The sequence below is a fragment of the Rhinatrema bivittatum genome, chromosome 5 (assembly GCF_901001135.1).
Source record: "Rhinatrema bivittatum chromosome 5, aRhiBiv1.1, whole genome shotgun sequence".
NCBI classification, from domain to species: domain Eukaryota; kingdom Metazoa; phylum Chordata; class Amphibia; order Gymnophiona; family Rhinatrematidae; genus Rhinatrema; species Rhinatrema bivittatum.
The window spans coordinates 331,375,299-331,392,157 of record NC_042619.1 but is presented as its reverse complement, the minus strand read 5'-3'; positions in this window follow the sequence as shown (position 1 = coordinate 331,392,157).

Below are 16,859 nucleotides of genomic sequence, written 5' to 3'. Positions count from 1 at the left end.
GATTCTACCACTTCCACATGTAAAAATGTTATTACTAATGTAAATACCTATACCTAATGTTATTCTCTCCCTTTTCTTCTCTCCTCCCAGTTCTTTTACCTTGTTATTTGTAACTGCTTCCTTCTACACAAATAGGTTATTGAATTGTTCACTGTACACCCCTGTTATATGTAAACCGGCATGATGTGTTTGCAACATGAATGCCGGTATATAAAAATTTTAAATAAATAAAAAATAAATAAATATATATATATATATATATATATATATTTAACAAACATTAACAAAAAAAAAAAAGGGGGGTTTAGCCCCAGTCAGGGCTAAATTAGATGCTCAATGCTGACCATTTCCAGGGTCGTGGGGAGAGGAGGATGGCAACCCGGGAGGAGGATCCTGCTCTGGAGCAGAGGGCACTAGCATCTCCTCCTCACGAGGCATCTCTTGAGGAGGAGGCATCTCATGAGGAGGAGATGTCTGTGCCCTCTGCTCCTGAAAGTCCTCCTCTCCACATCCTCGCAATGAGCATCTAATTTAGCCATGAGGTGGTTTACTCCCTGCAGGACCTCGTTCAGCATGGCAAACTGTGCAGTGCATGCACAGCTAGGAGGAGATCCTGCAGGGAGTACACCACTGCTGGTGCTGGGCCTGACTGGCTCTGGTCTGGCTGGAGCTGCCTCTTCGTGCCCTGTAAAGAAATGTAAACAAATTCAACATGAGGTATAGAACATTACATATATGTGAAATAAATAAGCAAATATTGTACACGCGCCAGCAAGTTTATAATATTAAAATAAAATCTACTCCTTAGTGGCCGTTCTGTTTGGAGCCAGTTTTCCTTAGGGTCTGCAGGAGCGGCCCTTCTACATTCTTTCTACTGCTGGAACTTCAAATTTGATTTTGATAACCCACGGTTCGCGGTGATTTCCTGGTTCCGGGCTTGGGGCGGTGACGTCAGGAGGAGGCGCCGGGTAGGCTTCAAAACCGAGCCTATGCCGGCGCAACGCCGCCGTTCTGTTTGGAGCCAGTTTTCCTTAGGGTCTGCAGGAGCGGCCCTTCTACAGTCTTTCTACTGCTGGAACTTCAAATTTGATTTTGATAACCCGCGGTTAGCGGTGATTTCCTGGTTCCGGGCTTGGGGCGGTGACGTCAGGAGGAGGCGCCGGGTAGGCTTCAAAACCGAGCCTATGCCGGCGCAACGCCGCCGTTCTGTTTGGAGCCAGTTTTCCTTAGGGTCTGCAGGAGCGGCCCTTCTACAGTCTTTCTACTGCTGGAACTTCAGATTTGATTTTGATAACCCGCGGTTCACGGTGATTTCCTGGTTCTGGGCTTGGGGCAGTGACATCAGGAGGAGGAGCTGTGTAGGCTTCAAAACCGAGCCTACGCCGGCGCACCGCCACCGTTCTGTTTGGAGCCAGTTTTCCTCAGGGTCTGCATGAGCGGCCCTTCTACATTCTTTCTACTGCTGGAACTTCAAATTTGATTTTGATAACCCGTGGTTCGCGGTGATTTCCTGGTTCTGGGCTTGGGGCAGTGATGTCAGGAGGAGGAGCCGTGTAGGCTTCAAAACCGAGCCTAAGCCGGCGTGCCGCCACCATTCTGTTTGGAGCCAGTTTTCCTCAGGGTCTGCAGGAGCGGCCCTTCTACATTCTTTCTACTGCTGGAACTTCAAATTTGATTTTGATAACCCGCGGTTCGCAGTGATTTCCTGGTTCCAGGCTTGGGGCGGTGACGTCAGGAGGAGGAGCCGGGTAGGCTTCAAAACCGAGCCTACGCCGGCGCAGCCACGCGCGGCCAAGGGGCGTGCAGCTTGTCCCGGCTTAGCCCGGCTTTGAACGGATTTGAGCGGAGATTAACGACCAGAGCGGCCCCTAGAGAACATCTCAGCTAAGTACATTTTGTTGTTGTCGAACCTGTTACAATCCTATTTGGGTATAAATCTGCCCTGCCTCACACCAAGAGGAAGGCGAAGTTAAGAGAAAATGTGTCTTCATCCACTCCTAATAAATTGACACAGCCCAAAATTATGGATTGTTTTCAGACTGTTACTGCACTTACCCCAGAGAGGGCCACTAATGGATCAGACCAGGAGCGGGATTTGAACCATTTGGCCATAGAGGCATCTTTAACTCCTGGGGCCCCAGAGAAACGACCCATCCTCTACGAAAGCGGATGAAAATCATTCTTTATTAATTGACTCTGCTAATATCTCTGGTGAAATTGTGAATGTGTCCAAGATATCTGAAATAGAAATACAGAGTCAAGATAATTTAAGAGTTAGTTCCTCTGAATTAGAAGAAGGGAATTTAGGGACCTTTGAACAGAATAGAGAGAGGGGGAAAGTATTGGGTATTAAAGACATTCCAGTTATTATTCCTCAAAAGTTTACTATTGAAGAATTAGGCATTATGATGATCAACATGCAAAAATCTATTAATAATCTTATGTTAACTGTCCAGGATGCTATGAAAAAAGATATCAATATGCAAGAAAAAATTGAAAAATTGGAGAAAAATGTAGACACATTTGATAAAAAATGGGGGGATATTCATAAAGTCCAAGTAAATTTAATAAAATCAGTGGAAGAATATGAAGGGAAAATTGAAATGGTGGAAAATCAAAATAGACGACTGAATCTTAGGTTTTTGAATTTTCCCAAAATTCATCTTGCAACGTCAATAGATTTAGTTAACAGTTATTTGAAAAATATTCTCAAATACTCAGAAAACTCTTTACCTGTTATATTAAAAAGTTATTATTTACAACAGCCATCAGAGGGAAAAAAAAGAGGAAGATAAAGCGGATTTAAATTTGACTGAGTTTCTTGAAAGATCATTTGAGTCAAAAATTGACACAAGGGCAACATTGCTGGTTCAATTTTCTTCCCCTATTGAGAGAGATACAGTGTTAAGATTACACTTTAAAAATCAAAAGTGTGACTTTTATGGATATCCCATAAGAATATTCCCAGATGTTGTCCGTACAACTCAGATGCGTAGGAAAAAATGTATAGAAATGCGGAATGAGGTCTTGCAGAAAGGAGTGCAATTCAGTTTAAAGTATCCTTGCAAATGTTTTATTAAACATAGGGAAGCTAGATATGTCTTTAATTTCCCAGATCAACTTAGGTTGTATTTAGATACACATCCCTGATCTCTATTTTTTCTGTTAAAGGGGGGAATTGTTTAGATGGTGTGGTAAGACAACACTGTTTTTCCTTTTTGTACATTCCTGTGATAGGCTCCGAATGTGTATTGGCTGTAAATGTTCTCTAGTTTTTCTTTTAATTTCCTTTTAAGAGGATGGATGATTCCACCCTATTCATATTTTCTGTTTGTAAACAATGAAATGCAATTAAAAATAAAATAAAAAAAAAATCTACTCCTTAGTTTACTAAATTAGAGGGTTTTAGAAAAATTAGTCTATATTCTATAACATCAGAGAGGGGGAGAGTGGTGGGATATCATTCTAGATAATTAGATATTATATAACATAACAATACAACAAATCCATACATCTAACCCAGCCACTATAACTGACTGATCACAAAAAATAATTTTGTTTTTCAGCCTCAGACAGATATACTACTACTACTACTTAGACATACTGGCCCTGTGGCCCATATATATAATACAAGCCGTTAAGCCCGTGAAAATGGGCTACATTAAAAAACATTTTTTTTCCAGTTCATTTTTGGACACGGCACTCTTCTACACTTCTTCTTCCTCACTCACACTCTTTCTCCCACTGCCTCCCTCTTCCCTCACTCTCACCTCCCCCCCATTCGCATTTGCGGCACATCGGTCAGGGCTCATTTATCTGGCTGCGGCTGTTGCCTCTGTCCTCCTCCAGTGGCAGCTGCTGATGGGCCCAGGAAGCCCCGCCTTGTCCCTGCTGGTTCTGTACAAGAAAGATCAAAATTCAGAGAACAACAGTTAAAATTTTAAAAACAGGAATGAGATCAGACACAAGCATTCATTCACTGTTATAATAAACAAATATTATTAAACACAAATTCCATTACAATTAATTGAATAATATTTGTGTACTTGTGTAGTATTCTGAAAACAACCTACCAGGTAAGGGACGGAACAGGGTTCTGTGGACTTCCTCGAGTCACTCACCCTCGTGAAGTCGTAGGCAACGACCTAAGAATTAGAGGGATAAAGGAATTGATTAATAATTACAACATGCCCAAGTTTTGCCTTGACCTACTAGGTTGTTTTTTATGCAACATAGAAAAGTCAGTAATAAAAAAATACTATTTTATACTTAGCTATCTTTCAATGTGGCATTCAAAATCCCAAATACCACCATTTCAAAACGATAAATATAAATATTGATACCAGAGATAACTTTCTTTCTTGTGTAGTCTAGTTACTGCAGAGTACAGGGTAAGGGTGGTACACTACTACTATTTCTGTTCTTCTAAAATATATTTATTTTAAATTATTAGTAGAGTACTTATAACTTTATATAACTCACTCTATGCTACTACTACTATTCGTACTCTATTCAATTTAAATACAAAATATAAATAATAATTAATAATATGACCAACATTATTATCTTTCACCTCACGAGGGTAAAAGGCTCACCGGCAGAACTCCTCCTGGAGCGAAGCCCAGGCAGCAGACTCCCTTTACAGGTTAGGCCTTCTGCCTGGGGTGTGTGTGTGTGTATAAAGATTCTCCTCATCCAGGAGGAGTAGCCAGGCTAGGAGGTCCACTTCAGCCTGAGTAAAGTGGGGCTTCCTGGATATGAATTTGCCACTAGCTGCCACCTTGGAGGAGGACGGTGGGGGGGAATCCGACTGCTTGTCATGTTCCATTCTACAATGAGAAAATAAAAAAGATGAAAACAAAAAGTATGTGCTTTAGGACAGCTGTCTGTTCAGAAGCTCACACCTGAATGCAGGGGGCTGTCTCATCCTTCACATCCCTCCCCCCCCCACACCCACATCATTCATTGGCTGGGAGAGGGGAGGGGGGCGGGGGTGTGTGGCCAGGCAGTTCCCCGTCTCTGAAGGACAGCTGTCTGTTCAGAAGCTCACACCTGAATGCAGGGGCTGTCACACCCTTCACATCCCTCCCCCCCCCCCCCACATGCCATTCACTGGCTGGTATATGGGAGAGGGGAGGGGGGTGAAGGGCCAGGCAGTCCCCCATATGCCTCCCCCCCTCCACACCCTCACCATTTACTGGCTGGTATATGGGAGAGGGGAGGGGGCGGTGAAAGGTGAGGCAGTCCCCCATCTCTGAAGGACAGCTGACTGTTCAGGAGCTCACACCTGAATGCAGGGGGCTGTCTCACCCTTCACATCCCTCCCCCCCCCCCCCCACACCCATACCATTCACTGGCTGGTATATGGGAGGGGAGGTGGGGTGAAGGGCCAGGCAGTCCCCCGTCTCTGAGGGACAGCTGTCTGTTCAGAAGCTCACACCTGAATGCAGGGTGCTGTCTCACCCTTCACATCCCTCCTTCCACACCACACCCACACTTCACTGGTTGGTATATATGGGAGAGGGGAAGGGGGTGAAGGGCCAGGCAGGCCCCTGTCTCTGAAGGACAGCTGTCTAGTGTTCAGCTCAGATGGGCCACACAGAGAAAATTGGTGAGAAAACTGTGCCCAAGTTTGCAGTTCCTGTGTTAAACTTTTTTTTTTTTCACTATATCATAAAATATAGTTGCAATAGAGAAGGTACAAAGAAGGGCAACCAAAATGATAAAGGGGATGGAACAGATCCCCTTTGAGGAAAGGCTGAAGAGGTTAGGGCTGTTCAGCTTGGAGAAGAGACGGCTGAGGGGGGATATGATAGAGGTCTTTAAGATCATGAGAGGTCTTGAACGAGTAGATGTGAATCGGTTATTTACACTTTCAAATAATGGAAGGACTAGGGGGCATTCAATGAAGTTAGCAAGTAGCACATTTAAGACTAATCGGAGAAAATTCTTTTTCACTTAACGCACAATAAAGCTCTGGAATTTGTTGCCAGAGGATGTGGTTAGTTCAGTTAGGGGCAGATTTTCAAAGGGTTACGCGCACCGAGATAGGCTCGGTGGTGCGCACAAGCCCTGGACGAGTGTAAGTCCTGGGGTTTTCCTGGGGGGGTCGTGTTGGGGGCGTGTCATGGCCGGCGTGTCATCAGGGGCGTTCTGGGGGCGGGGCCGCGGGCGTGGTTCTGGACCAGGGGCATTCCGCGGGCATGGACGCGGCCTCCGGACCAGCCCCTGGACCGGAACATGGTGCGCCGGCGCACGCAAGTTATGCCTGCCTTGGGCAGGCGTAACCTTTGAAATAAAGGTGGGGGAGAATTAGTTAGGGCCGGGGGGCAGGTTAGTTAGGGGAAAGAAAGGGAAGGTGGGAGGCCTCGGAGGGAACGTATGCAGGCTGCGCGAATCGGCATGCGCAGGCTGCCGATTTTGCACAGCCTTGCGCACGCCGACCCCAGGCACTGGCCTGTTTCAACCCGGGTAACACCCTAGGCCAGAGTTCCTTCACCTTGTCCCGAAGTAGGTGATCAATCCAAGTGGCCAAGGCTACTAATTCGCCCAGCGAATCAGGTGTTTGTACTTTTGTTTGCGCCGGTTGCGCGTACTTTTTTAAAATCTGCCCCTTAGTTCAAAAAATGCCCCTTAGTTCAAAAAATGTTTGGATAAGTTCTTGAAGGAGAAGTCCATTAATGGCTATTAATCAAATTTACTTAGGGAATAGCCACTGCTATTAATTGCATCAGTGGCATGGGATCTTAGTGTTTGGGTAATTGCCAGGTTCTTGTGGCCTAGTTTGGCCTCTGTTGAAACAGGATGCTGGGCTTGATGGACCCTTGGTCTGACCCAGCATGGTGATTTCTTATGTTCTTATAAAATTAAGTACTTTGTATATTAAACTTTTTTTTTCTCTAAAGAAACTTTATATAAAATGAAATAAAGTACTTGTCTTCAATTAATATTTATTACTATTTAATTATTTATGCTACTTTAGTGAAACAAAACATTTAATAAAGAAACTTGCAACCTGAGCTCCAAAATATTAATATATAGAAAAACTAAAAAAAACAAGCTGATAATACTAGTACTTATATATTAGTTATTATACTTACAGTGGTTAAATTTGCAGTCAAACTGTCTCAATGCTGTCTCTCACTCAGATATTGATCACAGTCACTTTCCTCTGGCTCTGCAAATGCTTGCAAGTGTGTGCTGTAGTGGCTGGCTGGCTGCTGCTCTGCTTCTGCTTAGTGCACGCCATGGTGAAGTTGCAAAATGGCTGCGGGAAACGCCATTGTGCATGCGCGGGATAGTGCCCACTTCAAGTTGTAACACCATAATGGATCTTCTAATTTGATGAGGGGACTCCTTAGGTCTTCCACTAGACATCTGAGAATGAAGTTGCCTCCTGCCCCTAAGTCCACCAGGACAGGAGTCTGAACTGTGATCGGTCTGTAGGTCAAAGAGACTGGGAGAGAGAGCGGAGATGTCATGGTATGGCCTAAGAACAGTCCTCCTGCAGGACTTAGCCCAGTCCGTTTCCCGGACGAATGGAGCATGTAGAAACATCATGGCCGGGTTGACCACAGTACATGCTAAGGCTGCGCTTCTTCCGAAATCTTCTCTCCTTTGAAGTCAAGCGTCCATGACCAAGTTGCATAGGTTCATCTGTATCAGCAGCAGGGATTACTGGAACCATCCGAGGTGTAGAGACTGCACTGGCCTGTTTCAACCCGGGTAACACCCTAGGCCGGAGTTCCTTCACCTTGTCCCGGAGCCGGTGATCAATCTGAGTGGCCAAGGCTACTAATTAGTCCAGTGAGTCAGGTGTTTGGCGAGCAGCCAGCTCGCCCTTTAAACGGTTATCCAGGCCTCTGCAAATGAGAGTCTTGAGACATTTGGGGTCCCAGTGAAGTTCTGCTGCAAGAGTTTTGAACTCTTTGCTGAATTCAGCCAATGATCTGTTGCCTTGCTTCAAATCCATTAAAGCAGAACCGGCTACAGAAGTTCGAGCAGGGTCATCAAAAATGGATTTAAACAAGTCCATAAATCCTTCTATGTCCTGCAAAATAGAGTCCTTGCGTTCCCACAAGGTGGATGCCCAAGACAGGACCCTATCATCCAGATATGAAAGGATGTAGGTAGTCTTGGAGAGAGCTGTAGGAAATAGAGACGGCTGTAAGGCAAAGTGCATGCGGCACTGGTTCAAAAAGACATGGTCTTCTGGATTTCTCTGGAAAAGTGGATTGGAACCTCCAGTGGTACTGCAGTCTTCACAGTTACCTTCGGTAACTGACCTTCTTGGTTGGAGGCAGTGCCTTGAACCTTCTGTGTGTGTAGCTGATGAAATGCTGCAGTAAGTTTCTCTAAGGCGTCTTGTTGCTCCACAATGCACTGGGCCAAGCCCGGTATGGCCTGCAAGGCAGTGAGCTGTGCCGGATCCATGGAGTCAGCAATCTGTTATTATTTAGGAGAGTTGTGGGTGGATCCTTGGACTGATGGCAGATGACCACGCCCCCGAGGGAAGATCCTGAGAGGCATGGTCAGGCTCAGAGATAGGAGACAGACACACACTAGTTCTTTTATTAGAAAATATACTGAACCACCAGAGGTGGCAGAAGTGAGCTGGAATGGCCAGCTGGGCTGTAGCCCCTCAGATACTGGAACAGCGATCCCTGGAGGCTGAGCTGTAGAGAAACTGAAATATAGTGAATTAGGCAGGGTATGCAGAGTTCATGGACAGAACCTGATGGTAACACTCACACAATGTCTCATAGAAGCCCAGGAGCTGGAATGAAGTAGGCCCTCGAGGAGCGAGTACCTGGTTCCAGGGAAAGCTCTGAGAGAGCGATGGTAACTCACAGATGTAGTAGGCAGCGATGACTTCCAGGCAGAGGTGAATTCGAAGAAGTCCGGGAACGAGGGCTCTCGAGGAGCGAGTACCCCTGGTTAGTCCAAGGAGGCAGAGTAGCGTAGATAGAATGAATCCATATCCTTGCTAACTCAAGTTGTTAGCAATTCAGAGACCTTTAAATATCTGAAGCGGATGATGTCATCTCAGGGGGATGCCCCTGAGGTTCGCGCCACTTCTGGTACTTGAGGCGGGGCCGCGCCACGCGCCTCTAGGCATCAGGTCAACATGGCGGATTGCCGCGTCTGGCCGGTCCAGAGATGCCAGACGAGGATGGCTGAAAGACGCCGCGGCAGCCAGCCTTTCATCAACCCCGGAGGGAGTCACCAATGCGGTAACGTGGGCGGAGTGGAGACGTCGGGCAGCGACGGTCGCAACATCATAACAGGATGAACCCCAACGAGAGAGCTGTAGTGTAGCCCAGTCAAATTGCAGAGTGTGTTGCTGTAGCCACGGCAGTCCTAGGACCACAGGATGAATGGCTTTGTCCAGTATATGGAAGGATATGGTTTCCACATGTAGTCCTGGTGCAAAGTTGAATAAGAGCCATGGTGTGGGTATCCTCACCAGGAAGATGTTCTCCATGGATGGATGAGAGTAGTAACGGCACAGGGGAGCAGATTGTGGGGATCCGCAGATGTTCCGTTAGTTGTTTTAGTATGAAGTTCCCACCAGCTCTGGAGTCCACTAACGCCAGGGTATGGAACTCCTGGTTGTCCATTTTAATGGAAACAGGGACAGTCAATGGAGGAGACGGTGAAGTCAGGCCTAGGAGTAGTCCTCCAGCAGAACCTAGGCCTGGGAGTTTCCCGGACAGACTGGGCATGGGGCTATGGCATATCTGGATTAGCCGTAGTATAGGCAGAGGCTGGATTGCTGGCGGTGACATCGTTCCATGGGAGAAAGTCTGCTCCAGCCCAATTGCATGGGTTCATCCTCTGCTTTACTCTGAGCTGGGTTCATTCTGGGTGAAGATGAATGTCGAGTTCGAGATGAACCTGAGGTAGACTTCCGAGACATTCTGGACTCTTGAGAGCATTCTTGCAGATGGCGATCGATACGTCCAGTAAGGTCTATCAAGGAGTCCAATAACGTAGGCAATTCGCGAGCCACCAACTCATCTTTAATCTGAGGGCTCAAGCCTTCGAGGAAGATGGAATGTAAGCAGTCTGAGTCCCACTGAAGCTCCGAAGAAAGGGTTCAGAACTCAATAACGTAGTCCGTTAATGAGTAAGAGCCTTGTTGGAGATGGAAAAGTGAAGACCTGGAAATGGCTCTTCGACCGGGATCTTCGAAGATAGAATGGAATAAGGCCAGGAACCTCGGGAGGTCACGAAGGACTGGGTCCGCACACTCCCAGAGAGGTGATGCGTAGGCCAAGGCCTTACCATCCAAAAGGGAAAGGATGTAGGTAGTCTTGGTGATCACGTCTGGGAAATAAGCTGGTTGCAGGCAAAAGTACATATTGCATTGATTCAAGAAACCCCTGCACATAAGAGGGTTCCCCGAGATGCGTGGAGATGTCGGTAAGAGCACGGTAGGCTGAGAAGTTGGCATAGAGGTGGAGGCATTGAGCTTGATAGATGTCATGGTGGCAGTCACAGTGGCGTTTAAGCGGGTGCTCAAGTTGTCGATGGCCGCTGCCAGAGACTCCAGAAATTTCCGCTGTTCGCTTATTCTTTTCGCCAGGCCAGAGATGGCCTGGAGGGCCAAGACCTCTGCTGGGTCCATGGATTTTGGAATCTGTTATGATTTGTGGGTTTCGTGGGCCCTTGGCCTGAGGTGGCCACCTCAGGCCACCTCAGGTCCACACCGCCAGGAGGCGAGGTCTGGTAATTCAAGAGCTCTGGGAGAGAATCTATGGGAAGGTCCTGAGGAACAGGGTGAGAGACCCAGCAATGAGGGACCCCCAGGAAGCTGGTAGGCTGGAGAGCAGTACCTGGGTGGAGACCTCCAAGAGGGTGGTGCTAGGCAGACCCGAGGAGCGGGAAGCATGAGGCAAGGAGCGCCGGAGTTATTCTGCTGAGGCAACCCTGGGAGGCGATGCTGCGTAGCAAGGGAGGTACTGATGCGATGACGTAGGCTACCCCGCGGAATGGGGAAGCCTGAGTCGGTTCTCCAAGTGATGATGTAGATATCCCCAAGAAGCAGGGAAGTACTGGCTATCACCGGCGTTGAACGTAGGCACTTCCCCGAGGAGCGGGGAGGCCCAGATAGTATCTGGAGTAGAATGTAGGCACTGCCCTGAGGAGTGGGGAAGCACGAACAGTCTCTGGAGTAGAACGTAGTCTTTGCCCCGAGGAGCGGGGAAGCATGGACAGTCTCTGGAGTAGAACGTAGGCACTGCCCCGAGGAGTGGGGAAGCATGGACAGTCTCTGGAGTAGAACGTATGCACAGCCCCAAGGAGCGGGGAAGCACAGAGATAGGTCTCCCAAGTGGCGAGGGCATCTCAGCGGCAACCCCGAGGATCGGGGAGCCAGCAGGTAGAGTTCCTGGAAGGCACAGGGCTAGCCCAAGGAGCTAGACCAAGTCTCCGGAGAGAGTGCACACAGGCCCCCGAGGAGCGGGTACCTGAGCCAGGGTCCAGAGTCCAAGAAGGATCTGAAACAGCCACAACAGGTCCGAGGAGACAGGAGCTAGTAGAGTAGTGATGGAAAATGCTTAAGAAAAATTTGGCGGGAATATTTCAGTACAGAGAAATAGTTCTTATGCGGGGTATGTGGGGGATAGGGAATAAAAACAAGGAGTAAAAGCCTTGCTTCTTTAAATTAGTCTTCTGAGTGGAGTCTTTTACTTTTGCCTAGTTTTGACTTGGTGAAAGGGTAGTCTGTTTCAAAATTATTTGGAGGGAGAAATGGAAATATTGAAAATAACGATCAATCAGGCTGTGTGGAAGGAAGGAATGTGGCTGCTTGCCTTCAACCTTTTTTTTTTTTTTTTACTCATACTCCAACCCCCAAGTAAAGCAAAAACAGATTAAAAAAAGTTTTGTTAAAGTTTGCTGCTTAAGAGGCAGAAAGTATCTTAAGAAAACTTTGATGGGAAAAAATGGCGGGAACATTTCAATACAGAGACATTGTTCCTATGCCGAGTATGTGGGAATTAGGGGTACCGGGACAGTGAATAAAAACAGGGAGTAAGAAGCTTGCTTCAATTAAATTAGTCATCTGGGTGGAGTCCTTTTTATTTGCCCAGTTTTAACTAGGAGAAAGGGTTGCCCGTTTCGAAAATCCTTTGGAGAGAGAAAACAGATTTAAAATGATAATGACTGGGGAGAAGGGAGGAATGTTACTGCTTTGCTCCAGCCTTTTCTGAGTGGAGTCAGTTCCTCTTGCCAACTCTCATATAACAGAAAAGAGATTAGTGTGGGGATGGGGCATAGTTATAGAATGGTTATATCAATTTTGTTTGTTTGCTATTAATTCATTTTAATTTATTTGAGGGCTTGTTCTTTCATGCCTAACACTTTTTTTTTTTTAAGTATTATGGCATAGAACAGGTTTTATTATGGAATTTTTAGATGTTTTCCAAGGTGAATTTGGATATGTTCTCATTTTTCCCCCCACATAGAGGACAAAAAAGGATAGGGATGCATTTTTTTTTACTTTATAATTATAGAGCTTTAAAGTGTTAACTTGCTGTTTGTTTTCTGTAGGTGAATTGATGCTCGTGCTCTCTCCTTTTCAACATGTAGTAAGAGAAGGCTATGGGCCGAATTTTAAGACCTATGCGCAGGCGTAGATTTGTGCGCGCAACCCGGCGTGCACAAATCTACACCCGATTTAATAACATGCGCGTGCAGCCGCACGCATGTTATAAAATCCGGGGTCGGCGCACGCAAAGGGGTGCACACTTGTGCACCCCTTTGCGTGCGCCGAGCCTAGGGGAACCCCGATGGCTTTCCCCGTTCCCTCCGAGGCCGCTCTGAAATTGGAGCGGCCTCGGAGGGAACTTTCCTTCTGCCTCCCCCCACCTTCCCCTCCCTTTCACTACCTAACCCGCCCCCCAGCCCTATCTAAACCCCCCCTATCTTTGTTAAATAAATTGCGCCTGCCTCCGGGCAGGCGTAGGTTGCGCGCACCGGCCGAGTGCCGGCATGTGATCCCCCGGCACGGCCTCTGTGCCGGCCTCGGTCCTGCCCCCACCCCGCCCCACCCACTCCCTGCCCCTTTTTTCAAGCCCCGGGACATGGCTTGGCGCGCGCAGGAGCGGGTTTTCGGGGTTACGCACGTAACCCTTTGAAAATCCGCCCCTATCTCTGTATTCTAGTACTGGGAATTGCTCGTTTTACTTGCATCTCTGTCTTCCTGCTTACTTTGGCAGACTTCTTCCCTCTTCAGTATGTCATTCTGCTGCTAGGTTCTCATAAGGTTAGTTGTGCTTGCAGTATATACCTGTTGTATTATAAGGAATTGCTCTTTTTACCGGCATCTTAACCTTGGCTGCTGCCTACTCTCTTTTCTCCAATTAATAGTTGTGATGCTGTGTGTTAATATAACAGCTGTTTATTAAGAAAAAGCAGCTCAACTAGGAGATGAGGGAAAAGCTAAAGTAGGCAGAAAGATATTGATGCAGGTAAAAAATACATTTTACTTGCATCTGTTTTACCTTCCTCACTCCTCATCCTTTACAATTAGTAATAGTGCTGCTCCATTGTAATATAAGCCTAATATTTGTGCTTGCTGTTGTTTTATTAGGAATTGCCTTTTTTTTTTTACTTGTATCTAAGTCCTGCTTTTTACTAGAGATGTGAATCGTGTGATCGATCGTCTTAACGATCGATTTCGGCTGGGGGGGGAGGGAATCGGATCGTCGCGGTTTTGTTTTTGTAAATATCGTGTAAATTGTAAATCGGGGGAGGGCGGGAAAACCGGCACACTAAAACATCCCTAAAACCCACCCCGACCCTTTAAAATAAATCCCACACCCTCCTGAACCCCCCCAAAATGCCTTAAATTACCTGGAGTCCAGAGCGGGGGTCCCGGTGTGATCTTTTACTCTCGGGCCTGCGGTGCGTTTTAGAAACGGCGCTGGCGCTACCTTTGCCCTGTTATATGACAGGTCAAAGGTAGCACCGGCGCCATTTTGTTTTTTGTCCCCCGACGTCAGGAGCGTAGGAGATCGCTCCCGGACCCCCGCTGGACCCCCAGGGACTTTTGGCCAGCTTGGGGGGGGCTCCTGACCCCCACAAGACTTGCCAAAAGTCCAGCGGGGGTCTGGGAGCGACCTCTGCACTCGAATCGTTTTGCCGTACGGCCGGCGCCATTTTGCGCAAAATGGCGCCAGCCGTACGGCAACACGATTTGACTGCAGGAGGTCGTTCCCAGATCCCCGCTGGATCCCCAGGGACTTTTGGCCAGCTTGGTGGGGCCTCCTGACCCCCACAAGACTTGCCAAAAGTCCAGCGGGTGTCCGGAACGACCTCCTGCAGTCGAATCGTGTTGCCGTACGGCCAGCAAAACGATTTGACTGCAGGAGGTCGTTCCCGGACCCCCGCTGGACTTTTGGCAAGACTTGTGGGGGTCAGGAAGTCCCCCCAAGCTGGCCAAAAGTCCCTGTGGGTCCATCGGGGGTCCGGGAGCGATCTCCTACTGCTCCTGACGTCGTTTTGCCGTACAAAATGGTGCCGGCCATACGCCGTATGGCCGGCACCATTTTGTACGGCAAAACAATTTGAGTGCAGGAGGTCGCTCCCGGACCCCCGCTGGACTTTTGGCAAGTCTTGTGGGGGTCAGGAGGACCCCCCAAGCTGGCCAAAAGTCCCTGGGGGTCCAGCGGGGGTCCGGGAGCGATCTCCTACGCTCCTGACGACGGGGGACAAAAAACAAAATGGCGCCGGTGCTGCCTTTGACCTGTCATATGACAGGGCAAAGGTAGCTCCGGCGCCATTTCTACAATGCACCGCAGGCCCGAGAGTAAAAGATCACACCGGGACCCCCGCTCTGGACCCCAGGTAATTTAAGGCATTTTGGGGGGGTTCGGGAGGGTGGGGGATTTATTTTAAAAGGTCGGGTGGGCTTTAGGGTTGTTTTAGTGTGCCGGTTTTTCCGCCCTCCCCCTTCCCCTCCCCCTTCCCCCGATTTACGATTTTTGACTATAAATCGTGGGAATTCCTATTGTATCGCGCTTCTAACGATTTTTGACGATTTAAAATATATCGGATGATATTTTAAATCGTCAAAAAACGATTCACATCCCTACTTTTTACCTTGGCTATTGAGTCCTTTCCCTTTGGTGAAAAGGGTGTTGTTCCTCTATTTGTCACACACTAATAAACTCCCCAGTGTGTCTGTGTCTCAAATAATATTGCCGTGTACACCCTTATTTATTAAAAATTTATATATGTGACACTCAAAAGAACAAAAATTTCTTATGAATGGATGGTGGTAGTTTCATATATTATTGAACAGGCACCATCCAGGTTGCCTCGCAATTGTCTTTTTTATAATCATAAACTGACCACCTCCATGCTATTTTTAAATTTATTTTACATATATTGTGGTGCAAACTCTGACAATAAAATTCATTATTTTATGTCTGTTTCATATTATTTATTTTGTGCCAACCTGCATCTTAAACGCCGCCAGAGTGAAAATCCTTAACTGAAAGATGTTTCTTTTTGTGTTACAATGTCTGGTGTTACTTGATACAATAAATCCGAAATCCCTGACCTGTACAAGTTTCGGTGTACTACTTTCCTCAGGGGTTGTTCTCTCGGCAATATCCAAAATTGAATATTCTAACACAATTCAACCCCGAAAAAACAATACAGCATACGTGAGTGGATGTGAGAAAGAAAGAATAGAAGTAATCGTTGACCAAACTTGGAGCCAAAATGTGCGAACATAAGAACATGAAAAAATCATATGTTCGAGAGTCGCTCGGGGTGCAGAGCAAGACCAGCAGTTGTGTGAGGCAAGTAAACCAGCACTATGTAGCCGCCAGGGTGTCCAAAGGGCTCTATGTAATAGGAAAAAGGAAGATTGTGTCAAGCTGATAGATAGGGTGATGCGAGTAGTGACAGACCAAAGGCGATTCCAGATATCTGGACTGATTGGAGTATCAATCTCCTTAGTCCAAATGGAGTGTAGCCCAGTTCGAAGGACATTAGACTCTGCAGAAACAATAAGTTTATATAATTTGGATGCTAAGTGTCCTTGAAGACCATGTTCCTGATATACCTGTAAAAGGTATGGGGAAGAAGTGAGCGATACGGAGGAGTAGGGGGAGGCAGCTACAATGTTACGTAATTGAAGCCATGCAAAGAATTGAGAAGATGGCAGCCCATATTGCTCCGTGAGCTGAGTAAACGAGCGTATGGTAGCATCTTCTAGTATGGAGGCTAAGAAACATATGCCTTTGGTCTGCCATAACGGCCAGTTGAGAGGGTGATTAACACAGAGCAATTTAGAATTCCGCCATATGGGGGCCATGGTAGAGTAACTCCAAGAACACATATGTGTAGGGCGGGTGGAGTCAAACAAGGAGTACGCTTTATGTAGGGAGTGTAGTATTTTATTTATTTATTTATTTTAAGTTTTTCTATACCGGCATTCGCAATAGATATCGCATCATGTCGGTTTACAATTAACAAGTAGATAGGTAACAAAAAAAGGTAAGAAACATTTATCTTAATAATAATAATAATCGTTGTAGTAATAATAATAATAATAAAACATTAAACAAGAGAAGGTTAAGGTATGCAGTTACAATAAAACAAGGGAGTGATACAACTTGGAGCATAGAAAAGAAGCTGGGGATTAAATAGAGAGAATGTAAATGCCAGTCAATGTGCTTAAAGCATTGATGAATTGTCCTTGTGAGGTAGGGAAATTAATTATGTGGTAGGGATATTAATTACCATGAATGAGGCAATGTCTGGGCGCCTAGTTAATAATGGGATAGATTCAGTTTAGTTCAGGAAAGGCTTTCATGAATAGCCACGTTTTGAGTCTTTTC